The 27,199-nt window shown below is 47.5% G+C and overlaps 1 pseudogene; it reads left to right on the top strand.

Annotated features, from left to right (window-relative positions):
• The first annotated feature begins 1,063 nt into the window (after window positions 1-1,063).
• On the top strand, window positions 1,064-8,857 carry LOC136514810 (disease resistance protein Pik-2-like; annotated as a pseudogene).
• The last annotated feature ends 18,342 nt before the right edge of the window (window positions 8,858-27,199 follow it).

The following is a 27,199-nucleotide window of genomic DNA, read 5'->3' as shown; positions in this document are numbered from 1 at the left end:
GCGTTCCGCTGGGAGTATGTTAGCAGGGGAGATAGGATCGAGTGAGAGAATTGGGGATCGGAAGGGAAGAGTAGAACCGGAGTAGAACAGAGAGGATTCGAGCGAGGACAGGATTACGATAGTTGGAGGAGTTTGTTACGATATTCTTCTTACCCTCTTCTCTCCTCACACTTAGCTAATATATATCCCTCTTACACGGGCCTTGCCCAGATACGTGCACGCAGACACAGCTCACAGCCACTCCGCACCGCTCACACGCGTGTTGGGCTTCCCAACTCGACCCGACCTGTGTGGCCCGTTGGCCGGCTCCTCTTGTGGGCTTGGGCTTGTAACATGGTAGTGGCATGGTTCCGAGTGGTGGTGCCCATGGTTGTTGCACCACTAACGTCCTGATGGACCGTACTTTTTTCCACTTCTCGATGACACAGGAAATAAATTTTATGCACGCGTGATGTAGATGAGCTGCCATGTAGCACATCATCACTGCCGTTGATGCAACCTGATGGACGCTCAGCTGGGTCCTTCGCAGCGCAGCTGGTCAATGGTGGCGCCTAGTGTTTTCGGCCATCACAACTGCATCTGGTTTGGACGGCGGTACTGATGAGCTGGTTTGTATATCTAAATTAAACCGGCGGAAAAAAAACTGTGGTCACCTCCAGCCCGAGAAAAAATACGACATCTATCGGGAGCCGGGCCAGAGTAGTTTACTACCGACACATCAAACACGAAGCAGCAGAGCTGTTTTTCTGCGCAACTTCCTAGCTCTGCGTGACACACACGCACACGTTAATCAAACAATTGAAAAATGAAAAGCTTACCTTTTCTCTTGTCGTGAACTGGAAAAGCTGTCTGCCTGCTCTCTCTCTCTCTGTCTCGGGTTACTATTTTTAATTATCTTGCTCCAATCTCAAGAGCACGGAACAGTATTGTATACATTTCTCTTTTAATTAATTTGAAGCCACCATTGCGAGGGGCGTGAAGATCCAGCTGCTGCGCGGCTCCAGCTACAGGGCTCAGACCAAGAACAGGCGGTGAATCTGGGTGAGCCCACCTTCACCTTGTTTTTTCCAACACAAAAATCAGCCCCGCTTACTAGTTACTCCTACCACTAATGCAAGCTGCTGTCCGCAGGCGGCACCCACACCGAGAGCTTGCAGTCCATGGAGCTGGTGGCGGGGGCGATGGGGAGGCTGCTCCCCAAACTGGGCGAGTTGCTCAAGGAGGAGTACGGCCTGCAAAAGGGCGTGAAGAAGAAGATCGAGTCTCTCTCACGAGAGCTCACGGTGGTGCACGCTGTCCTCCGCAAGATCGGCGATGTTCCACCGGACCAGCTCGACGAGCTGGTCAGGCTCTGGGCGAGTGAAGTCAGGGAGGCATCCTACGATATGGAGGACATCGTCGACACATTCCTCGTGCGCGTTGAAGACCCTAATGAGGCTACTGAGCCACACATGCTCCTGCGCCTCCTGAAAAGGGTGGGCAGGCTGTTCAAGAAGAGCAAGGCTCGCCACAAAATCTCTAGCCTAATAGATGACATCAAAGAGAAGCTTGAGGAGGTGGCAACAAGGCGAGGCAGGTACACACTTGACAGCATTGTCGCCAGCCCTGTAGCTGCAAACACCATCGACCCTCGCATCCTGAATCTATACAAAAGGGCGACGGAGCTTGTTGGCATTGAGGGACCAAGGAACGAGCTCATAAATATGCTGTCCCTAGGGGATGGCGACGTGGATGTGTCTAGTACTACAAAGATGAAGATCCTCTCTATCGTTGGATTTGGAGGGCTAGGCAAGACCACTCTTGCCAAAGCTGTCTATGACCATCTCAAACCGCGCTTCGAGTGTCGGGCTTTTGTTCCAGTGGGTCAGAATCCTGACATCAAGAAAGTCTTTGGAGACATTCTCATAACCCTTGATGAGCAAACTTACACTCGTCCCAAATTAATGGGTTTGGATGAAAATCAGCTCATGGGCAAACTCAACGAATTCGTCAAGGAAAAGAGGTACGAGCTAATATGATAACCGATTCATTAATCATTGCTACTCGTCACTGGCTCACTGCTAACAATAATTATAGCCGCTTTTAGATTATGTAGCTGCACAATTATTGGTTCTTTATATCTTATTTATTTTAATAAAGGAAAATGATTAAAGGAACATAACCGAAATGGTGATATACGAATAAAAAAAACTATAAATGATGTCTCGTATATTTATTTACCATTTCTTGTACTGTCTTGTGAATATGTAGGTGTTTGATTGTTATTGATGATATATGGGACAAGAAGACCTGGAAATTAGTCAGATGTGCTCTGCAAGAAAGTAATTGTGGAAGTAGACTTGTGATCACAACACGCATTTCTGAAGTTGCCGCATATGCTGATAAAGCTTACAAAATAAAGCCACTTTCTCATGATAATTCTGAAAAATTATTGTACGCAAGAATAGATGACGGTGAAGGAAAGTATTTCGATAGTCTTCCGGCTGAGACATGTGAAAGAATTTTGAAGAAATGTGGCGGCGTGCCACTTGCTATCATTACAATAGCCAGTTTGTTGGCCACTAAACCAGGAGAGGACTGGTCTGAGGTCTACAACTCAATTGGTTTTAGGCACAAAGGCAATGATGACGTAGATAATACCAGAAAGATATTGTCCTTTAGCTACTATGATTTGCCTTCATATCTAAAGCCTTGCTTGTTGTATCTAAGCATATTTCCAGAAGATTATATGATACAGAAAAATAGTTTGATATGGAAGTGGATAGCTGAAGGTTTCATCTCTAAGGAACAAGCAGCAGCAGCAGGGGTAGGATTATTTGAGCTTGGGGAGAGGTACTTTAATGAATTGATAAATAGAAACATGATCCAGGCACAGGACACACTATATGAAGGGTACGTTGATGCATGCTCAGTTCATGATATGGTTCTTGATTTGATACATCAACTATCGAGTGAAGAAAATTTTGTCACTGTATTGAATGGTGGTGAGCGACAGAAACTTCAGTGGAGCATTTCTCGCAGGTGAGCCCTACAGTGTGTTGAAGAGCACAACGTTGGCCAGCTGGTTAACATCGCTGTGGAGAAAGTTAGATCCATTTTTGCCAGTGAGTGTGATTTTTGTGCATTATGCCCACGCCTCCCATCTTTACGTGTAGTAGAAATTGTAGGATGTTCTGTTTTCAACAAAGACTGCTTCAAAAATGTGTCGGAGGATCATCTTGGGAGTTTACTTCACTTGAGGTACCTCAGACTAGAGAGTACCAATATCGCTCAGCTGCCTAGGGAGGTAAAATATCTGAGGTTTCTGCAAACACTGGATTTAGGGGACTACCTGATAGAGGAGCTGCCGGAGGACGTGGGACTTCTGACGCAACTTGTTTGCCTACGAGCTGATCATTGGCCAACAAGAGTGCCGGCAGGTTTGATCGGTAAGCTCACGTCACTGGAAGAGCTACGTATATTTTGTGGAGGTGAAGATGCTATAATAATGCAGTTTGTGGAGGAGCTGGGCCTGCTGAAGGAACTGAGGGTGCTCAAGACTGAGTTTCATGTTAGGATCAGTGAGAGCATCAAGAGTGCTTTGCTGGAGTCCCTGGGCCATCTGCACAATATCCAGGAACTTCAAATTGTAAACTATTCTCAAAGTAAGCACAGGGTGCAGCGAGGCAGGATCGCCCTCCTACTGTCGGCATCTCCGTTTGCTGAGTTTGGGCTGCTTCGAGTTCTCTGCACTGCCGGCGTGGATTAACTCGTCGCTTGCTCCAAACCTCTCCTATCTGAACTTGCCAGAGCTCAGTTGCCTCGTACTGCATTCCGGTGACACCAAGTCAGTAGTTAGCATAAAGATTCGTACAGATAGAGGTGTTGGCTACTTCCGCAAGTTGAGATTCTTAAAGATACTCGGTGACCCTCTAATAATACTATCATGCCAAGTCTTGAATCCCTTCAGTTTGTTGTCCATGTGCGGTCCCTAAAAGACGAGAACCTGCATCTTGGTTTTGACAAGCTGCTTGGCTTCCAGAACCTCGGAACAAGTTCGCTCCAAAGAGTCAAAGCCGAAGTGAACTGTGGAGGTGCCAGTATTTGGGATGTGAAGGAAGCGGAGGCTGCGTTGGAGCACACGGCCGCAGTCCATCCAGAACATCCCACCCTTCTAACCAACAGGGTAGGGGAGGAATATATGATCTCACGCTACCAACAGGTATGATGAACTGATCATGCATGCACATTTGAACTTGCTTTCAAAATTCAAATGCTACTGGCTCTGATTTACTATTACTTCCTATCTATCCTGTCTTTCTATCTTTATAATGGTCACAATAAAATGTTTATCTCATACATACAGTACCTACGGGGTTCAAGTGGTACAGGACTAAATCTAGCTAGCTCCTCTCCTTGGAATTATTATTAGTTCCAGGCAACATAGATTATCTAAATAAATAGTTACTCCGAATTAGGTACCGTACCGTGATAGTTAATGTAAAAATATCCCGATTGCCTTGTTTTTTCTTGCATGCATGTAGGGCCTGTTTGCTGCCTAGCTCAGATTCCGATTATCTGCTGCCTAGCTCAGATTCCGATTCAAACACGCAGGATTGCAGTGGCCATGCATGCATGTCACCAAGTTGGCCGTGTTGTCTCACAAATGCCATAGTCTGCCAACCGGTTGGCCGTGTTTGCGTGGCTCAAGGCAGATTCATTCATAACATTATGAACTGTGGTGTCTAATTACTGAAGGAACCACTACTACAGAATGGACTTGTTGTCCCGGGCGGTAACAGCCTTTAGTCCCGGTTACCGCGCCGGGACAACGATCCCGGGACTAAAGGTGGAACCTTCAGTCCCGGGTCATCGAGCCGGGACTAAAGAGGGACCTTTAGTCCCGGTTGGTAACACCAACCGGGACTAAAGGCCCTCCAGCCGAGCGAACCTGGCGCATCCTTTAGTCCCGGTTGGTAACACCAACCGGGACTAACGGTTCAACCTTTAGTCCCGGTTGGTAACCCCAACCGGGACTAAAGGTTCCTTTTCTTTTTCTTTTTTTTGTTTAATTTGTTTTCAGTTCAGTTACACGTATTTGTTTAATATATAATATGTTTTTATGTACGTATTCTACGCTGCTAATATAAATACACGCATGCGTATAATTACATCTAATTCTCATCTTGAGCATTATTATATTCGAATAAAGTATGAAACTATATATATTATAGATATATATATATGTATATATACAACACTTTCATAATCTTGTTCTCGAAAATAACGATATCAATAAACATTTAATTTACATCATTTATTCCTTAAGATCAAAGTAGAACTCGCCGTTGGGATTTAGCACTTTTTCTAGAAGATATCCTGCTATTGACTCTTGAACTGCTTTCAGATGGTCTTTTTGCATGACCCTTCGTTTCAACCATTCAGTCTTGCATTTGAAATAAAAGGAAAAGTATTAATACACATATATGTATATATATTCATTTAAAAATAAATAAAAATTGATATATACGTACTCTGAGGACATCTTCAGGAGTTCTTCTTATGTGCGCAGTGATAAATTCACAAACGTAGTATCCACACAAGTTATTTCCTGGTTCCTGCCGCAAACACCACTGTACGAGAAGAAGATTATTCTCATCATCTCACACGTAAATTGAAGTACGATATAGTAATTAAACACGTGGGGAAGTGTATATAGTACAACTTACTGGTATTTCAACTACATTAAGTGGTGCCTTGCAATCCTTATGATGTTGCCGAATAAACTCTTTCCAAACCCTGTGCGACCAATAATGTACGATCGTTAATAAATTATGGCAAAGTCTATTCAATAATAGTTGTGCGCGAGAGATCGAAATTACCCTTGGATAATGTCTATCATATCTTGGTATAGTGCCCGTTCTTTTCTCAACGAGTCAAAGATTAGTAACCGACTTGAGTTTAACTCAATGACAATGAGTATCCAGTGAAAACTGCATTGGTTTATACACACACGTACATGCATATAAGTTGTATTGATATTACATAAAATGTGTAGACTACATTATTATTAACACTTACTCAAAGTTGTACGGGAAAAGTATTGTTGTCTTGTCGTGCTGCTTCACGAAGAACATCATGATATTCTCCTGTGCTTCAGATACCCATCGCTCCTTGACAATAATACCAGTTTTGAATACGATATAAGGATCAATGAAGCCAACACTGGTGTCTTGTATTCTTTGGAGCTCTGACATCTGGAATCTGTATATAAATATAAGTTACATGTGAGGATAATTATATACACGTACGCATGGAAGTGAGTTTATTAAATAAAAGTAAGAATCACTTACAAACAAAAGGAGCTAATGATTGATTTGTCCAGAGCGTCCATGTGGTATAGTTGATGCAATTCTTCGAAACTAATATGTAAGATGTCATCGCCACGGAAGTAATGATGGTCTCTAAATCTGACAAAGATCCACTGCTCACCCCTGCCACACGCCTGCATGTACCACTTGTTGAGCAAGTACATTTGCGTACCCAATTCATTCAGAGCCGCAGGGTTGTACAGACTTTTGCCATATTTATAAGTCTTCCAGGTATCAACTTCCAGGTTCTGGATTGGAGCTTTGCCCGTCAATTGATCCAAGGTTAAACCAGTATCTTGAAAAAAAACATTAAGGGCTTGAACCGACACTTCTCCAGAGTTGTCTGGTTGATAGACTTCTATGTTGGAACTATATTGATTAGCAACAACAAGATTTTGCATTGGTTGCTTCTGTTGTCCGAGCTGTGGGACATCCTTCCCTGATGCTCTTTTCCTTTTCTTATCTGCATCATGTGACTTCACGAGGGAGCGGTCATAGTCTGATAGTGGCGAAGGCTTACGAAGTTCAATCATCTTTTGCTTGTGAGCATCGACCTTCTGCCTCAGCACCTCTCGTGGTAGGTAAAAGTACGGCTTCTCCTTAAGCTTCGCTTGACTCTTCTTTTTGGTATCTATAAAAAAATCTTTCACTTTTTTGTCTTCTTCAGCTGCTATTTGCTCATCAGTTTTTTCAGAAAGTATTTCTTGAGAAATAACTCTTTTTCTCGGGGTCTTCTTTGCCGCCGGGACCTTAGACGTCTTTGTAGTGCGTCGCTGTGGAGGGGGTGGGGGCGGTGTTGGAGACCGACGTGGAGGCGATGTGGCCGGTGTTGGTGGAGACCGGCGTGGAGGCGTTGGAGATCGTTGTGGAGGCGGTGGGGCCGGTGTAGGAGTTGGAGATCGTCGTGGAGGCGATGGGGCCGGTGTAGGAGTTGGCGATCGCCGTGGGGATGAAGTCGTCTCGCCCCCCGCGACGCTGTGATGAGATGGGGAATGAATGATTAGGCTAGGCTGGGGGGAGACCCTGCTACAAAAACAAGTTGTGTGTCAATTATTTTTTAAGCCAATAGAAAATTAATGGAAAATAATATTTCATTCACTTTCATTCGTACCTAGGGTGAGGTAGGGGAAGCGGTGGCGCCCCAGGAATGATGATGAAGCGTTTGCGCCATTGAATAAATGTCTTTTCTGCTTCTCCTAGTGTCTTCTCCCCATCACCGCCTTCAATGTCAAGAGGAACATTGCTGTAACCTTTGAGCACTCTATCGACCGAGACGCTAGCATATCCAGGTTGAATAACTGACCCATGGATTCTTGGTGTCTTCGTTCGGTCTATTGGAGATACAACCCCGACAGCCACCATGATTGATGCATTATTACCATCTGGAATGTGCAGCTCACATGTTGTTAGAGGCTCGGTAATGTCATCAACAGGGAAGCGCAACCCAGCGTCGTCTTGAATAACTGGCAGCTCCGTAGAAGCACAACTACTTTTCATCTGACCAACGGGGCTAATGGTGACTCCCGGCGTTGATTGCGATTGCATTTGACTCATTGCTAGCTGCACTTGCCTCTTGATCTCCTCCTGCATTCTTGCCTCAAGAGATTTTTCTCGTTCACGTGATTCAAGCAATGCTTGTCGTGACTCGTCAACAAATTGCTCCAATGCACGGATTCGTTCTGCCTCCTCATCCTTCTTTCTTTGGCGGCTTCTGTAGGTATCCTTGTCTGCTGGGAATGCGTGTAGCCACGGAACCGCCCCATAGCCTCTTGTTCGACCACCATGTTCGGGATTCTCTAGTGCATATGTCAATTCATCCTTCTCTCTGTTGGGCTTGAAAACACCACTATCAGCTTCTTCCCTAGCACGAGCTAGTCTCTGTGTTGCTCTCTCAATTTTTTGGCTGAAAATGACAAGCTCACCTTTTCTCCTCTCCCTCTCTGTCTGTCTCTAGTTACTATTTTTAATTATCTTCTCAGCTTGCTCCAATCTCAAGAACACGGAACAGTAATTGTATACATTTCTCTTTTAATTAATTTGAAGCCACCATTGCGAGGGGCGTGAAGATCCAGCTGCTGCGCGGCTCCAGCTACAGGGCTCAGACCAAGAACAGGCGGTGAATCTGGGTGAGCCCACCTTCACCTTGTTTTTCCAACACAAAAATCAGCCCCGCTTACTAGTTACTACTACCACTAATGCAAGCTGCTGTACGCAGGCGGCACCCACACCGAGAGCTTGCAGTCCATGGAGCTGGTGGCGGCGGCGATGGGGAGCCTGCTCCCCAAACTGGGCGAGCTGCTCAAGGAGGAGTACGGCCTCCAGAAAGGCGTGAAGAAGAAGATCGAGTCTCTGGCCTTGTTTAGATCACCTCCAAATTCCAAGTTTTTTCACTCTCTCTCCGTCACATCAATTTTTGGACGTATGCATGAAGCATTAAATGTAGGTAAAAAAAATAACTAATTACACAGTTTGTTTGTAAATTACGAGACGAATCTTTTGAGCCTAGTTAATCCATGATCGGACAAAGTTTGTTAAATACAAACGAAACGCGCTACAGTGTCCAGATTGCAAAAATTTGCAATCTAAACAAGGCCTCTCTCACGGGAGCATCACCGAGGAGCCAAAGAATGGAACGTGCTGCCTCTTGTTGCATCGCTGTGCACTGCATGATGATGGACAGTTGGACACAAAAAGTAATGCAGAGTCAAGCTCGGCTCTCCACCTTGCATGCTCCGGTAGAACACTGCTAACAACCACTCCTGATGCCCTTGTCATGTGCCTGTTATTCCGCATCCGGCGTTTCGGCCACACAGATGCCTGCTAATAACTACTCCCTCTGTACCTCAGACTAGAGAGTACCAATATCGCTGAGCTGCTAGGGAGGTAAAATATCTGAGGTTTCTGCAAACACTGGATTTACGGGACTCCCTGATAGAGGAGCTGCCGGAGGAGGTGGGACTTTTGACGCAACTTGTTTGCCTACAAGTTGATGATTGGCCAATAATAGTGCCGGCAGGTTTGATCGGTAAGCTCACGTCACTGCAAGAGCTACGTATATCGTGTGGAGGTGAAGATGCTATAATAATGCAGTTTGTGGAGGAGCTGGGTCTGCTGAAGGAACTGAGGGTGCTCGAGACTAGGATTTTTCTTAGCAGTGAGAGCATGGAGAGTGCTTTGCTCGAGTCCCTGGGCCATCTGCGCAATATCCAGGAACTTCAAATTGGAAACTATTCTCTAAGTAAGGACAGGGTGAGTGAGGCAGGATCGCTCTCCTACTGTCGGCATCTCCGTTTGCTGCGTTTGGACTGCTTCGTGTTCTCTGGACTGCCGGCGTGGATTAACTCGTCGCTTGCTCCAAACCTCTCCTATCTGGATGTGCAAGTGGTAGTTGTGAAAGACCAGGACATGGAGACCCTTGCCAAGCTGCCAGAGCTCAGTTGCCTCGTACTGCATTCCGGTGACAGCAAATCAGTAGTTAGCATAAAGATTGGTACAGATAAAGGTGTTGTCTACTTTCGCAAGTTGAGATTCTTAAAGATACTCGGTCCATCTATCTGGTTTGATCTGCGCGGCAGCGAGTGCAACAGCAGTAGGCTACCATCTAATAATACTATCATGTTAGCTAAATTGTTGCGTTAGTTATGTTCTTTTGTTCTGTTATCATCTAGAGTCCAGGTAGAGGATAGTGCGTAGCAGAGGCGTGCTTGCCTACGACACGGTCTGGTTAAGTCAGTTGGGTTGCGCCATGGTGCGTGCTGCAGCACGTGGTGCGTGTCGCACAAGAACGGCATTGCACACGGTGCGTAGCGTGGCGCAGGAGATATGCGGAGGCATGTTCCGTGATCTCAGTTTGTATCCATATAAATAGCAAGTAAAGGGATCCAGAAAAGCTGCGTCGTTTTGGCAGCAACAAACCCTCGACTTTCTCGTGTTCATCTGTAATCTCGCCGCGGTCACCGTCGTGATATTGCTGGCGTTCAAGCTTGGTGCAAGGCATCGCCTGCTCCAACAATTGGTACCAGAGCCTCGTTAGCGCACGTCGAGGCGCCGGTGGTGGTGAGAAGTTGCAGACACGAAGCCAAGGTGGTCTAGTCCACCGGAGTCAAGAAGGGGAAGTAGCCGAAGTCGCCAAAGATGAGTACATCGGGCGAGAAGGAAGCTATGGAAAAGGTGTTCAACCAGGCGGCCGGGAACCTAATCTGGCCGATGTTGACACGTACCAACTATCAGGAGTGGGCATCACACATCCAATGCAACCTGGAGGCAATGTTTCTCTGGGACGTGATCAGCGAGGACAAAGTTAAGCGACGCCGGGATAGGTTGGCTCTAGGGGCCATGCTCCGCGGTGTGCCAACAGAGATGCACCCCATGCTGTTGAACAAGAAGACGGTGAAGGAGGCTTGGGAGGCCATCAAGTCGATGCGCCTCGGGGCAGATCGTGTCAAGGCGGTCAGTGCCTAGAAGTTGCCGGCAGAGTTCGAGTCGATCACATTCAAATCCGGAGAGACGATCGAGGAGTTCGCCATACGCATCACCAAGATCGCCACCGATCTAACGGGACATGGGGAGAAAAGCGTTGATGACAAGAGGGTGGTGAGAAAATTCCTGAGGGTGGTTCCTGCTCGCTACAACCAGATTGCAGTAGCAATTGAGATGTTCTGCAACCTTGACACACTCACCATTGAAGAGCTCATTGGTCAGCTCAGGGCTGCTGAGGACCGTTTCGAGCCAGCGGTGGAGAAGGTGTCAGAGAAGGCTAGCAACCTCCTGCTGACGGAGGAGGAGTGGGCTGCCAGAAACAAGAGCCGGATGGTCACAGATTCATCCTCGTCGTCCAGCCAGAAGAAGGACGGTGGCCGTTATGTCCGTAAAGACAAGCCCGGGGTGCGCGGCGGAGGAGAAGCGCGTGACTCTGGAGTAAAGCTCACGTCGATGGGAACACCAAGGCGCAGAGGTAGATGTTACAAGTGCAAGATTTATGGACACTTCGCCAAAGAGTGCAAGACAAAGCCAAAGGAGAGACAGGAGGCTGCTCACCACGCCATGGGCGACGTCGAGACGGGAGCACTCCTAGTCGCTCAGGTGTGCGAAGTGTCGTACATATTGGCAGCACCTGCGCAGAGGGTATTCCTGAGACAGGAACGTGTATTCCCGGCTGAATATAATGAAGGTGCATGGATCCTGGACATGGGCGCTACAAACCACATGACAGGAAATCGTGACGCACTGTCGAGTCTTGACGAAACCGTGCGCGGCGCAGTGCGGTTCGGAGATGGGTCCACGGTCGAAATTCAAGGCATTGGCGCTGTGGCGGTTGCTGGGAAGAACGAGGAACACTGAGTGCTCACCGAAGTATACTTTATACCATCCTTGAAGTGCAATATCATAAGTCTTGGACAGTTGGAGGAAGCTGGGTGCCGTGTCGAGATCGACAACGGCATCATGCAAGTGTTTGAGCGCCGACAAGCTGTACAGCAGCATCGTGGCATCCTGATAAGGGCGGAGAGGAGAAACCGGCTGTATGTCATGAGGCCGAAGCTGACCTCTCCGGTCTGTCTGCTGTCTAAGATGGAGGAGGCTGCATGGCTGTGGCATGCTAGATACGGGCACCTGAATTTTAGGTCATTGCATGAGCTGGCGTCGAAGGAGATGGTGCAGGGTTTGCCCCAGATCCGCGGGGTGGAGCAGGTGTGCGATGGTTGTGTCCTTGGTAAACAGCACAGGACACCATTTCCTCAAGCTTCGGCATACCGTGCAGCTGCTGGACTCGAGCTAGTGCATGGAGATCTATGTGGGCAAATAACACCACCCACACCAGGAGGCAAGTCCTACTTTCTCTTGATCGTAGATGACTTCAGTCGATATATGTGGCTTGAGCTGTTATCAACCAAGGATGAAGCATTGGTGTACTTCAAAAAGGTTGTAGCGACGGCTGAAGTGGAGTCAGGACGTTGGCTAAAAGCTTTCAGGACTGACTGTGGGGACGAGTTCAACTCAGGTGCGTTTGTGACATTCTGCAGCGATCATGGCGTGAAGCACAATACCACCACACCCTATACACCTCAGCTGAATGGTGTAGTTGAACGACGGAATCAGTCTGTTGTTGAGATGGCGCGTTGTTTGCTGAAGGCAATGAAGGCGCCAGCCAAGTTTTGGGGTGAGGCTGTGAAAACAGCTGTGTACTTGTTGAATCGAGCACCAACCAAAAGTCTGAATGGCAAAACTCCATATAAAGCTTGGTTTGATAAGAAGCCCGGAGTCAAACACTTACGCACGTTTGGTTGTACAGCATATGCTAAGAAGCTGGCACCCGGGGTTAACAAATTGGCTGACAGATCCATTCCAGGTGTAATGTTGGGCTATGAGCCAGGAGCAAAAGGGTATCGCATATATGATCCAGCAAAGGACAGGTTGATGATAGCTAGAGATGTTATTTTTGATGAGAAGTGTAACAACCCAAAAAGCCATACACCAAAAATCACAACTACAAAATTTTTGTTGTTTAAACCCCATGCAATGTTGAGTGACAACTGTAGGAGCCAACCCTAGGTTTTTCATTAGTTGTAACCCAACTAGACAATTTCATGAGCATAGCATGTCATATGTCAATTATGTTTATTTAAATTCTAACAAATAAAGTGTTGCATACATTGTCAACTCAAATTGTGATTTGGATTTCCAATTGCTTTACAACTTCTTTAAAGTAATAAACCACAAGGTAAATATTAATCAAACCAAAGAATAAATGCTTAAAATGAAAATCATTTCTATTTTTTTGTATAACAAAACTACCACTATTTTTGTTACATAAAATAGCTAAATAAAGTTCCTAATATATATAAAAGAGTGTTGTGGGCCTCACATCTAAAAATCCAATGAATAAGGTACACCAGATTTGAATTCAAACTCAAAATCAAATTTGAATTCAAATAAAGAAGAAGAAAAATAAAACAGAAAAAGGAAAGAAAAGAAGAAAGCCTCGCAGCCAGCTCGGCCTGTTCGGCCCGCTAACCAGCCCTGCATCGCGCGCAGGCCGGCCCAACCCGCGCGACCGAACGACCAGCCCAGCACGCCGCTCACGCCCGCGCGCCCATCTGCCCCACCTGCTGCCGCTGCCACCCGAACCCCACGCGTCAGCCACTCCCGGCACAGTGCCTTCTTCCTCCCCACGCTGGCATCTCCTCCCAACCGAGTCCCGACCAAAGCGACAGGCGCGGGCCCAGGGTCACGCAGATCGCCTGGCCATGTTCCCTTGGCGCCGCGCCCACGCAACCCCTACGCCAACTACCCCGCGCCCGTGAACCGTCCGATGCGTTCGGCACATCGCCTGCCGTTCGCCCCGTCCGCCATGGGTGGAGCTCGGACCTTGGGGCTATAAATCGACGCCCGGGTGCCCTAGCACGTTCCCATGCCCCGCCGCCACACGGTGACCTCTCCCGAACCACACCAAGCTCTTGAGAAGGAACGAGAGAGGAGCAAGGAGAGGAGGATCGGAGCCACTCGCGTGCTGCCGAAGTCGTCGGAGCCGAAGACGACACCGTCATCTTCATCACTGTCATAGGTCGGCACTGCACTGCTTCCGACTACATGGCCATGACCCGCCACTGCACCGCCATCCTTTCGCCTTCGACACAGACGGTGAGTTCCTTTGCTGAGACCACCTCCTAGCCCATGGACGCCACCACAGTGCACGCGCTCGCCGCACTCACAACGCTGCCGTCATGGCACAGCCACCGCATGCGCATCCGGCCGCCTCGCTGGACTAGGAAGTAGCCGTAAAAGCACCGCCGTGATGCCTGGAGGATAGCTACGTAGACCAAGACACCGTTAGCCGGCCATAGCGCCTTGGCCACGAGCACCGGACCTCTGGCGGAGTTCCGCCGTGCACCACCACCGCGTGCGGACTCCACCACGCCCTATGGTCATCATCGACGCTACATCATACCTCCCGCTAACCGTCTGAAAGAAAACAGGGCACCAGGACCCCTGGAACTGCCCCTAGATGCCCCGCCGGCGAGCACCGCCACGTCGAGCCGCCGACCACCGTGGCTAAAGCCCTAGGAAGCCCTGGTCGCCACCTTGACACCACCACCGTACTCGCCGAGGCCTTGCGATGCTTTTTCCTACCTCAATTGAGCACTAGCGCCGCTGTGGGAGCTCGCCGGTGAGCTCACCACCGCGCGGGAGCACACCGGGGAAGGAAGTAGAGGAATTCCCCTCGCCAGCCACACGCACATGCACCCGGTGCACGTAGACCATGCCCAAGGAAAGAGAAATGGACTCGGTCCACCGAAGACCCAGCCTTCGGTCCATGGACCGTGAACACAAGTCCACCATGAGCCACGCGGTGTGGGCCGATCTGTGAACCAAAGCCCAGTGGAGGCCCTTGGCTACGACGTGGCAGCGCCATAGCATGCCACGTGGCGGGTCAAAGCCCAACCCGTATCTAGGCCCAACTGGCCCAGTTTGGGCCTGGCCTGTATTGACCGTTGACCGGTCAACATTGACCGTTGACTGGGGCCACATTTCAGTGACACCGCCATGCGGGACCCACTTGTCAGAGGATGAAACAGCCGAGGTGACGTCATGATGATGTCACGATGACGTTAGCTGCCGACGACAGCAGCTCTGGCCCCACCTGTCTGTGACTGTGATCCGTTGACCATTGACTATCCTGTTGACTTGACGTTGACTTTGACCGGACCCACATGTCAGTGACCCAAGAGCCCTTGGTCCCACCTATCGGAACTGATGATGTTTTGACGTCATGGCGACATCAAGATGACGCCAGTGGGACCCCACCTGTCAGCTCAGAATCGAGATGATGATGCTATGGTGACGTCATTCTGGCTTCAGCATGCCACGTGGACCAGTCACAGTGTGACACGTGTCAGCCCAGGATTAATTCAGCTTTTTCCATTTTCAGAAATGGTTGAAACTTCAAAAATCCATAACTAATTCATATGACCTCAGAAAAATATGAAACCAGGACCAAAATTCATCTAAAATCGAGCTCTACGCAATGAACCCATGTTTGAGTGCATTTGGCTCTTTTGAATTTTCATTGCTTCTTTGTGCTATTCTATAGACGTCGCTAACACGACTATAATGCGATCGTTTGCAGACTCGGAGGAGAACCAGATGGACGAGGACCGAGAGTACCGTGAGGAGTACGGAGACGACTACACTGAAGGTGCCACATCCCACCCAACCTCATAGCACCCATTATGCATGGCTAATATAGAACTGCTATTGCTTTACTTTATTGTTATATTCACACTATGATAGGACTTGCATGGTAGTATGCTTACTTGATGGCCTACACCTTGACGCAACCTTACCCCTGCTTAACCTGCTATTAGGTTAGACACACGCTTGTTGCTATATTTCATTGCTTATTACTTCTACTACGCTTTTACTACATTGATGCGTGGTGGAAACTGGTGTTATCTGGACCATGGGGAGAGTGCTGCGTGTGTGACTTGGGTGCGTGGAGGGTGAGGGTTGTGTCGACCAAGTTGGAGTATACGACGAGCCTGGGGCAAGTCTTGCCCTGGGGTGCTACCTAGGCACCCCTGGAATGGATACCTGTGGTGGGTAAATGGTATATGAGGTGGCCCTGGGTGTGAACCTATGATGGTAGTAGCCCAGGGTGGAGATGCTGTGGTGGCATGATAAATGGAAATCCTGATGAAGACATTCTGGCTTGGTCATCCCTAAGGACTTACTAGTACTCAGATTCAACGGGAAGCCTTACGTACCACTCGCCCTATATGGTGCGGGACGGCTGGACTACTTGGTAGGATATTGCCACTACTGCTAGGTTGATAGCGGACAGTGCGAGGGAGGTACGGGGAGCGGAGGATTTCCCCCACACCCTTCCAAGACTTCATGGAGACCTTGTGGACCCGGCTCATGACTCACAGTTTCAGCCACCCCAGACTAGACTTGGGGTGTACCAGGGCTGAATGGTAGAGTGACATTATCCTAGGCTAGCAAGCAGCCGGAATCAGCCCAGTTGACGACGGTCAGCGAGGAAGGCGGATCTTGTGGTTATGTAAAACCTCTGCAGAGTGTATGGTTGATCGATCGATACATATGGCGACTTGTCGACTATGGACCTTTCCTGGGTTTCGCTTAAACTAGATAGTGAGATGAGTCCTTCTCTTCTTCCCCTATGAGAGAGTGTCAGATGTAGCCAGGGGCTACGGGCCATGAGATAGTGCCAAGAGGGAGTTGGCCTATCGACTGAGTGATGGTATGGTGGTGATGATGTGGAGATGGTGGTATATTGATCCCAGGATCAAAACCTGGTTCTGGACAGAAATGGGGAGATATGTGTGTGGGAATGGTGTTAAAACTTGACCAACTACTATTATACACTTCATATGCTAATACATAGGAAACCCCAGCCTTATAGGTTCCTTTTGATTATATCCAACTTGCATCTAATTTCCACAAAGCAATGCTCATAGGGTGGGAGTGGCCAGTACAAATCGTACTGATAAATTTTGGCACACAGGTTCTGTTGAGGAGTATAGCTCCGAGGAGTTTGACGGTTGAGGGGTTCGTTCCTACGCTCAAGTTTGGTGATCTTATCTTCAAGCTATTCTGAATGAATGCTACTTTTGATTCCGCCAATGCGGCGATGTAATAATTTATGTAATTCCGCACTATTTGTACTCTGATAATATCGTTGTATGGATGTGATAATCAACTGGAATTTGGGTAATATGATCAGCAACGGTCTTATTACACTTCGACTCTGTGGATTTCCCTTCGCGGAAATCAGGTCGTTTCAGTTGGTATCAGAGCCATACATGACCCTAGGATGAAACCCTCAGAAATGGACAATAGAATAGGACGTGAACAGCCCTTCTTTCGGTTATATACCGACCCTGCATTTACTTTTATGCAAGGCTTATCTATTAATTGACCTGCTAACACCTGTTTCCTTAAAACATGCAGATGGCAACGAACGTCGAATGGCCGCCTCTAGGACCGCTACCTCTGGACCATGCCAAGCTTACCTTCGACCTACGTGAGCTCGGGGGTTTGCACAGACCCTCTACCGAGTTCTCATCACGTTAGGAGTCCCTGATGAGCTTGTCAAAGTCACCTGCACCGAGAAGTTAGCTCAGGAAGGAGGAATCGAAGGACCGGTTGTCACCTCAGTCGAGTTCCCAGCTAGCACTACCTTACCTTCTGTCCTAGCTTTCACCGAGTTGAATATAGAGGACACAGTTGAGGAGGGACTGCGAGCTATCTCACACAAGGCACTTCGCAGAGTAATGAGGGACCACTACGAGCACCTAAAGACGACAGAGTTCCGTCTACTTCCCCAGGCCCTCGACCTCAGCCTTACCCCTAGTGAGCTGAGTTTTGCAGCCGGTAGAGTTATCTTTGTAGAGGAGGACAGATGCCTTCATGTCTAAGCTATCCACCTACTAGAGCAGGACAGGTACGTGACCCAGCTTGAGCAGAGGAGACGTCAGGACCGGGCCCTTCTGTGGGAGTACCAGGAGCGAGATTCGCAGGGAGCATAGGAGCGAGCTAGTATGCTCGAGACAGTTGCCAAGCTACAGGACGAGCTCAACCGTCGCGAAGAAAGCCACAGAGCCGAGGTCGCTGACTTACAGGACGAAGCAGCCGACCTAGGCAACAGGAACTGCTACCTCGACAGCAAGGTCTTGGAGTTGTAGAGAGAGTTGGATGACAAGAAGGTCGAGTTCAACCATAGAGGAGACAGAGAGAGGTCCAAGGGGATTGATATGCTGAAAATACAATCTCAGAACAAGACCATGACCCAGGAGCTAGAGGAATTCAGGAAGAAGGCCGTTCACAACCAGGGTTACCTAATCGAGGCACTCAGGCAAAACGAGTACCTACAGGACAAGTGTGAGAGGACTTGGCAGGCTTGGCAGAAGTCTGACAAGAAGCGCCTCAGGGAGATGAAGGGTATGTGGGATCAGCTACCCAAGGAGATTCGCAGCAAGACAAAACCCATGATAGAGGAGTTTGAGTTAGCCCCGACTCGCCTCAACCTAGACGCTTGCCCTACCCTACCTAGAGCCAAGCCTACTGAGTAGCTCGCCGAGGCCTTGAAGTACGTGTCCTGACTTCACAAGTCTGACGAGGAGATCGAGATCGAGAACAGTCATATCCCAGCTGCGGTGTATGAGTTAGAGTAGATGACCCTACGTGGTCATGATTCATGTCAGTGGCTTCCATAAGTTGTACCCCATGATGTACCCCTTATGAGATGTAATATGAGACATTATGTGTAGTACGATTCTCGTGAGTCTTCAAGTGTAGCTACTGGAGATGATGCTATGTAATAAAACCCATGTAATGAATGTTTTGGATCTTATTGCACCTTATGAGTCTTATTGCTTCTTTGTAATGAGTGTTGGATAGTATAAATGTTTTTCTTTAAATCGTCAAAACTCATGTAATCATACTGAATTATAAGCACTTATGGCACAAATACTAAAATTCCTACGATCCGTGTTGCAGATGCCGAACCGTCGATCTGCTCGCCTAATGAACCATGGATGTGCGCCCACCCCCGAACCAGTCGAACCAAACGGGGGGCGTGGTGGCAACAATCGTGGCCATGGTCGTGGACATGGAGGGATACCCTTCAACCTGGAGAATACCCTGCCGCCTACTGAGGAGAACATTCTGCCACCACCACCACCGAACCTGGCAGAAGTGATGGCGCAACAGACCCAGCTTCTTGTAGCTCTTGTAGACGGAGCAAACCATCGCCAGGGAGGTCAGTAGAATGACTTCCAAAGGAAGCTAGAGGGATTTCTGAAGCTGAGGCCACCTACCTATGATGGCACCGACCGTGACCCACTTGTAGCCGATGACTGGCTCAAGGAGGTGGAAAAGAAGCTCGACCTCACCACCTTCACCGACGATGAGTGTGTCGGAGCTGCCACACACCAGCTCATAGGTGCAGCACGCGCCTGGTGGGACAGTTTCAGTGATTCCCATGAGGACCTTGCCAACATCTCGTGGGATGAGTTCGCCGAAGCATTCACTGAGTATCACATTCCCAAGGGTATCATGGAGGCCAAAGCCGAGGAGTTCCACAACATCAAGATGGGAAAGGACAGGGTGATTGAGTACACTACTCGTTTCACCAACCTTCTACGCTATGCACCTTCCTATGTTGTGAACTCTGAGAAGGAGAAGCTATACTATTACCGCAAGGGACTTAACCCGCACATCAAGCTGAAGTTTGGCGGTATTGAGAGTAGCACGCTGCGTGCTCTAGTGGATCGCTGCATCCAGATCGAGAAGGACCGTGCCAAAGTTGGAGAGGAGTACAGGGAGAGGAAGCGTGAGCCTGAGGAGTCTTTCTGTGGCCGTGATCGCAAGAGGTTCCGCAGAGATGCTCCATCCAGGGAATGCTCTCGCCACAACAGGGATGACAATCCTGGATCGAGTAGGGGTGGTGGAGGCTACACCACCAAATACTCCCGCCCTACTCAGGATCGTTACACCCGGGACCGTTATGTTCAGGACCGCAACACTCAGGACCGTTCCAACCGTCCCTGCTCAGCGAATGAACGCCCAGCACAGAACCGCTCTGCACCAAGCACTAGAAACTGGAAGGCACCCGCGCCAACCCCTACAGGCGGTGCGCCTTTCACCTGCTTCGCTTGTGGCCAACCTGGTCACAAAGCCGCTGAGTGCCCTCAGAACTCAGCCGCTCAGAAGTCTCAGTTCAAGGGATCTACTACTCATGGACGTCTCAACCATCTGGACGCCAAGGAAGCACAGGCTGCCCCTGACATTGTGTACGGTATGTTTTTAGTTAATGGCAATACTGCATCAGTTTTATTTGACTCTAGAGCAACTTGTTCTTACATATCATCCAAGTTTGCACGAGAGCATGACCTGCCTGTAACCCCACATGGAAAGCCTATCATCACCAGCTCACCTTTAGGAGACCTAAAGTGCACCCACATCTATAAGGGAGTGAGTCTTACCATTGAGGGTCTTATCTTTGAAGCTGACCTAACCCTGTTACCTTCCACGAGCCTAGATGTCATCTTAGGTATGGATTGGCCAACCATTCACCGAGGTATCATATCATGTTCACCTAGATACGTCCAAGTGACCCACCCAATAGGCCAAGTTATTAGATGTGAACCCCAGTCCAAAAAGACCACTTCTATCCTATGTGCCCTTAAAGCGAGTTCAGAATCACAAAGAGAGGAGAAGATAGTTCATGATGTGCCTGTGGTCAGAGACTATCCCGATGTATTCCCTGAGGAATTACCGGGTATGCCACCAGACCGTGATGTAGAGTTCATCATTGATCTTTTGCTGGGAACAGGACCCATTGCCAAGAGACCCTATCGCATGTCAGTTGACGAACTGGCCAAGCTCAAGAAATAGCTTGATGAGCTCATCTCGAAGGGATATATCAGACCCAGTGCTTCACCTTGGGGATCCCCTATTCTGTTTGTTAAGAAGAAGGATGGCTCAATGAGAATGTTCATTGATTACCGGAACTTGAACACAGTCACCATCAAGAACAAGTACCCCCTGCCAAGGATTGATGATTTGCTTGATCAACTTTGAGGTGCCAAGTATTTCTCCAAGATTGATCTTAGATCTGGCTATCATTAGATGAAGATTTGAGAGAGTGACATCCCGAAGACAGCTTTTGTGACTAGGTATGGGCAGTTTGAGTTCACTGTGGTGTCCTTTGGACTCATGAATGCTCCCGCATACTTCATGAACATGATGAATAAGGTTTTCATGGATGATCTGGATAAGTTCATGGTAGTATTCATTGATGACATCCTTGTCTATTCACCCACCGCTGAAGAACATGAACATCATCTGAGAACTATGCTTGAGAAATTAGCCCAACATCAGCTCTACGCAAAGTTCAGCAAAGGTGAGTTTTGGCTATAGGAAGTTGCCTTCCTAGGCCATGTACTATCAGCTGAAGGTGTTGCAGTTGACCCAGCTAAGATTGAAGCTGTGAAGGAATGGGATCAACCCCGTAATGTGACTGAAGTCAGAAGTTTCTTGGGATTGGCTGGATATTACCGCCGATTCATCGAGAACTTCTCCAAGATAGCCCGTCTGATGACCAACCTTCTGAAGAAGACTAAGGAGTTTGAATGGATGCTCGAGTGCAAACAAAGCTTTCAAGAGTTGAAATTGAAGCTTACCACAACTCCTGTGCTAGCATTGCCTGATATCAGCAAAGATTTCGTGGTCTATTGTGATGCATCCCGTCAAGGACTTGGCTATGTATTGATGCAAGGTGGAAGAGTGATAGCTTATGCTTCTCGACAGTTGAAAGAACACGAGAACCGTTACCCTACCCATGATCTTGAGTTAGCAGCAGTTGTGCATGCCTTGAAGATCTGGAGGCACTACTTGATAGGCAACAAGTGTGATATCTACACCGATCACAAGAGCTTAAAGTACTTTTTCACTCTGGAAGATCTGAATATGAGGCAACGACGATGGCTAGAGTTGATCAAGGACTATGACCTGGAAATTCACTATCATTCAGGAAAAGCTAATGTAGTCGCAGATGCTCTCAACCGCAAGAGTTACTGTCACATTTTGATCACTAAATCCGTACCACCTGAGCTCAAGGAAGAGATTGATGATTTTCAACTTGAGATACTACCGCATGGCTTGTTGAATGAGCTCCGCATACAGTATGATCTCACAGATCGCATCCGTCAAGCTCAGAAAAATTGTGAAGAGATCGAATATCTCTGTAGTCTGATGAAACTAGGCTACAGGACCAACCACCATGAAGATGATTAAGGAACCATCTGGTTTAAGGACAGAACCTGTGTACCTTCTGATCTAGCACTACGAGAGGAAATTCTGTCAGAAGCTCATGATTCTAAGTACTGTATTCACCCTGGAGGTTCAAAGATGTATCAAGACTTGAAGAAACACTTTTGGTGGAAAGGCATGAAGACAGACATTACGGGACATGTGGCATGATGTGACACCTATAATAGAGTCAAGGCTGAACATCAAAGGCCTGCGGGATTGCTAAAGCCTCTTGACGTTCCCGAGTGGAAATGGGAGAGCATATCCATGGATTTCATAGTTGGATTTCCTCGTTCACAGAAAGGCAATGATTCCATTTGGGTGATTGTAGATCGTTTGACCAAGGTTGCTCACTTTGTACCCATTAAGACCAAGACCGATGCCGAAAAGTTAGCAGATCTATATGTTGAGCATATCCTCAGACTGCATGGAGCTCTGTCCAATATTGTATCTGATCGTGGTCCTCAGTTTATGTCCCAATTTTGGGAAGCTCTGCATAAGTCCATTGGAACCAAACTTGATTTCAGTACCGCTTATCACCCACAGACAGATGGATAGACTGAACGAGTAAATCAGATCTTAGAAGACATGCTCCGCGCTAGTGTACTGAATTATGGCTCTGATTGGGAGAAATGCCTACCCTATGCAGAGTTCTCTTACAACAACAGCTACCAAGCCAGTATCAAGATGTCGTCGTTTGAAGCTCTGTGTGGCAGACCTTGTAAGACACCTTTGATGTGGTCCCAACCGGGAGAAAGATCGTTCTTTGACTCCGCTAAGATTCAAGATGCCGAAGGAGTTGCTCAAGTGAAGGAGAATTTGAGAATTGCTCAAAGTCGATACAAGAGCTATGCTGAAAAAATAAGAGAACTTGAGTTCAATGTGGGAGATTTCGTCTATCTCAAGGTATCCCCGCTACGTGGATCAGATTCCATGTGAAAGGAAAGCTTGCCCCCAGATTTGTTGGCCCATACAAGATTTGCAAGAGGATTGGAAAGGTCGCCTACAAACTTGAGCTACCTGAGGAATTGGCGGGTGTACATCCCGTATTCCATGTCTCACAGCTACGCAAGTGTTTGAGAGTGCCCGATGAAGTAGTTCCAACTGATACACTTGACATTCAAGACACTCTTGAGTACAAAGAACATCCTATCCGTATTTTGGGAAGGGACACCAAAGAAACCCAAAGCAAACTATTCCTATGTGCAAGGTCCAATGGAGCAATCATACTAAGAGAGAAGCAACATGGGAGAAAGAGTCTGACCTCCGGCTACAATATCCTTATCTCTTCGAAGGGTACGTTACGTTTTAATCACGGGGACGAGATTCTGTTAAGGGGGTAGGACTGTAACAACCCAAAAAGCCACACACCAAAAATAACAACTACAAAATTTTTATTGTTTAAACCCCATGCAATGTTGAGTGACAACTGTTGGAGCCAACCCTAGGTTTTTCATTAGTTGTAACCAAACTAGACAATTTCATGAGCATAGCATGTCATATGTTAATTATGTTTATTTAAATTCTAACAAATAAAGTGTTGCATACGTCAACTCAAATTGTGATTTGGATTTCCAATTGCTTTACAACTTCTTTAAAGTAATAAACCACAAAGTAATTACTAATCAAACCAAAGAATAAATGCTTAAAATGAAAACCATTTCTATTTTTTGTATAACAAAACTACCACTATTTTTGTTACACAAAATAGCTAAATAAAGTTCCTAATATATATAAAAGAGTGTTGTGGGCCTCACATCTAAAAATCCAATGAATAAGGTACACCAGATTTGAATTCAAACTCTAAATCAAATTTGAATTCAAATAAAGAAGAAGAAAAATAAAACAGAAAAAGGAAAGAAAAGAAGAAAGCCTCGCAGCCGGCTCGGCCTGCTCGGCCCGCTAACCAGCCCTGCATCGCGCGTAGGCTGGCCCAACCCACGCGACCGAACGACCGGCCCAGCAAGCCGGCCCAGCACGCCGCTCGTGCCCGCTCAAGCCGGCCCATCGACTGGAATTTGGGTAATATGATCAGCAACGGTCTTATTACACTTCGACTCTATGGATTTCCCTTCATGGAAATCAAGTCGTTTAAAGAAGAGATCGTGGAATTGGGAGAGCAGCAGAGTGGGCAGTGGAGCACCAGCACCTTATACCTTCACGGTTCAGTTTCCAGATACTGTACACGGTCCGATAATAGACCCTGATTCAGAATTGGATGCTGATTCATTCAATGGTGCACCGTCTCCGGCCGCATCTGCTGGTTCAATTCCACCGCAGGGAGAGTTGGGAGGATCCCCACCACACACTCCACTCTCTAGTGCAGCTTCATAGCCGGCACATCAAGTTCAGTGGGCAACTCCTCCTTCGAATGCTTCTGAAGGAACAGATGAAGCCCCTAGGAGGTACAGGACAGTTGCAGACCTGTTAGATTCAATAGAGGAGATGGACGATGTTGCGTACAGTGGACTGTGCTTGGTTGTAGCCGGTGAACCTGGTTCTGTTGAAGAAGCCATGACTGAAGTTTGCTGGAGAAAAGCTATGAAGGCCGAGATGCAGGCCATAGAAGAAAATAAAACCTGGGATGTCAGTGAGTTGCCAAAGGGACAGAAGGCCATAGGCCTGAAGTGGGTTTTCAAACTAAAAAAGGATCCTGATGGCAAGATAGTTAAGCACAAAGCTAGATTAGTAGCTAAGGATTATGCTCAAGTGCAGGGAGTGGATTTTGAAGAGGTTTTTGCACCTATTGCCAGGATTGAGACAGTGAGGGTACTGCTCGCTCTTGCAGCAAAAGGAGGATGGGAAGTGCATCATATGGATGTGAAATCAGCCTTCCTCAATGGAGACTTAGCAGAATCTGTGTATGTGAAGCAGCCCCCTGGTTTCATTATGGGCAGAGGTGACAAAGTTCTGAAGCTCAGGAAGGAGCTTTATGGCTTGAGACAGGCACCAAAGGCCTGGAATTCTAAGCTAGATAAAGAGCTTATTGCTCTTGGTTTTGTGAAAAGCAAGTTGGAGCATGCTGTGTATAGGAGAGGTAACAAAGACTCTTTTCTCATTGTGGGGGTGTATGTTGATGATCTAATCATCTCAGGACCATGTGTTGGTGATATTGTGCAATTCAAGTTGGAGATGAAGAAAAAGTTCAGCATGAGTGATCTAGGTCTCCTAAGTTATTACCTAGGCATTGAGGTAAGGCAAGGAGATGATGGGATCACATTGAGCCAGAGTGCATATGCGAGCAAGATATTGGAATCTGCAGGAATGTTGAACTGCAATCCAAGTGCTACACCAATGGAGTCTAGGCTCAAGCTCTACAAGAGAATGGAGGATGAGGTTGTGAGACCAACAGAGTATAGAAGCATAATTGGGAGCCTGAGATATATTGTCAATACCAGACCTAATTTGGCATTTTTGATGGGTGTTGTCAGTAGGTTCATGGAGGCACCAAGTCAGGCTCATTGGGGAGCAGTGAAGCAAATCTTGAGATACCTAAAGGGTACCATGGATTATGGCTGCAAATATGAAAAAGACACTGAACTGAAACCCCTCTTGCTCGGATACAGTGATAGTGATTTTGCTGGAGATCCTGAGGATAGAAAAAGTACCACAGGAGTTGTTTACTTCTTGGGAAGTAATGTGGTGACTTGGGCATCATAGAAACAGAAGATTGTCTCTCTGTCTTCGTGTGAAGCTGAGTACGTAGCAGCAGCTGCGGCAGCCTACCAAGGGATATGGTTAAGCCGGTTAGTATGTGATTTGTTGGGAACAAAGGAGGCGCGAGTAAAGCTGCTCATGGACAACATGTCTGCAATTGCTCTGAGTAAGAATCCGGTGCATCACGATAGAAGTAAGCACATTGTTACAAAGTTTCACTTCATCCGTGAATGTATTGAGGAGGGCAAGGTAGAGGTGGATCACATTGGCATTGTGGATCAGTTGGCTGACATCTTTACCAAAGCTCTGGGGTGAGCAAGGTTCATGGAACTTAGGAGGGCACTCGGCGTCATCAAGTTGCAACAAGTTTAGGGGGTGAATTGTTAGCTAAATTGTTGCGTTAGTTATGTTCTTTTGTTCTATTATCATCTAGAGTCCAGGTAGAGGATAGTGCGTAGCAGAGGCATGCTTGCCTACGACATGGTCTGGTTAAGTCAATTGGGTTGCGCCATGGTGCGTGCTGTAGCACGTGGTGCGTGTCGCACAAGAATGGCATTGCACACGGTGCGTAGCATGGTGCAGGAGATATGTGGAGGCATGTTCCATGATCTCAGTTTATATCCATATAAATAGCAAGTAAAGGGATCCAGAAAAGCTGCGTCGTTTTGGCAGCAACAAACCCTCGACTTTCTCGTGTTCATCTGTAATCTCGCCGCGGTCACCGTCGTGATATTACCGGCGTTCAAGCTCGGTGCAGGGCATCGCCTGCTCCAACATATCAGGCCAAGTCTTGAATCCCTTCAGTTTGTTGTCCATGTGCGGTCCGTAAAAGACGAGAACCTGCATCTTGGTTTTGACAAGCTGCTTGGCTTCCAGAACCTCAGAAGAAGTTCACTCCAGAGAGTCAAAGCCGAAGTGAACTGTGGAGGTGCCAGTATTTTGGATGTGAAGGAAGCGGAGGCTGCGTTGGAGCACGCGGCCGCAGTCCATCCAAAACATCCCACCCTTCTAACCAACAGGTTACAATATATGATCTCACGCTACCAAGAGGTATGATGAACTGATCATGCATGCACATTTGAACTTGCTTTCAAATGCTACTGTCTCTGATTAACTATTACTTCCTATCTATCCTGTCTTTCTATCTTTATAATGGTCACAATAAAATGTTTATCTCATACATACAGTACCTACGGGGTTCAAGTGGTACATGACTAAATCTAGCTAGCTCCTCTCCTTTGAATTATCATTAGTCCTAGCTCAATCGGGTTCTCCTACACAGTATTCCGGGCAACATAGATTAAGGGGACAGACCCAGTGCCGGAGGCTCCCACATGAGTGGGGTCTGGGGAAGGGAAAAA

Source organism: Miscanthus floridulus, chromosome 17, assembly GCF_019320115.1.
Source record: "Miscanthus floridulus cultivar M001 chromosome 17, ASM1932011v1, whole genome shotgun sequence".
In the NCBI taxonomy this organism is placed as follows: domain Eukaryota; kingdom Viridiplantae; phylum Streptophyta; class Magnoliopsida; order Poales; family Poaceae; genus Miscanthus; species Miscanthus floridulus.
The sequence above is the reverse complement of the archived record's forward strand: the minus strand, read 5'-3'. Positions and strand labels throughout refer to the sequence as shown.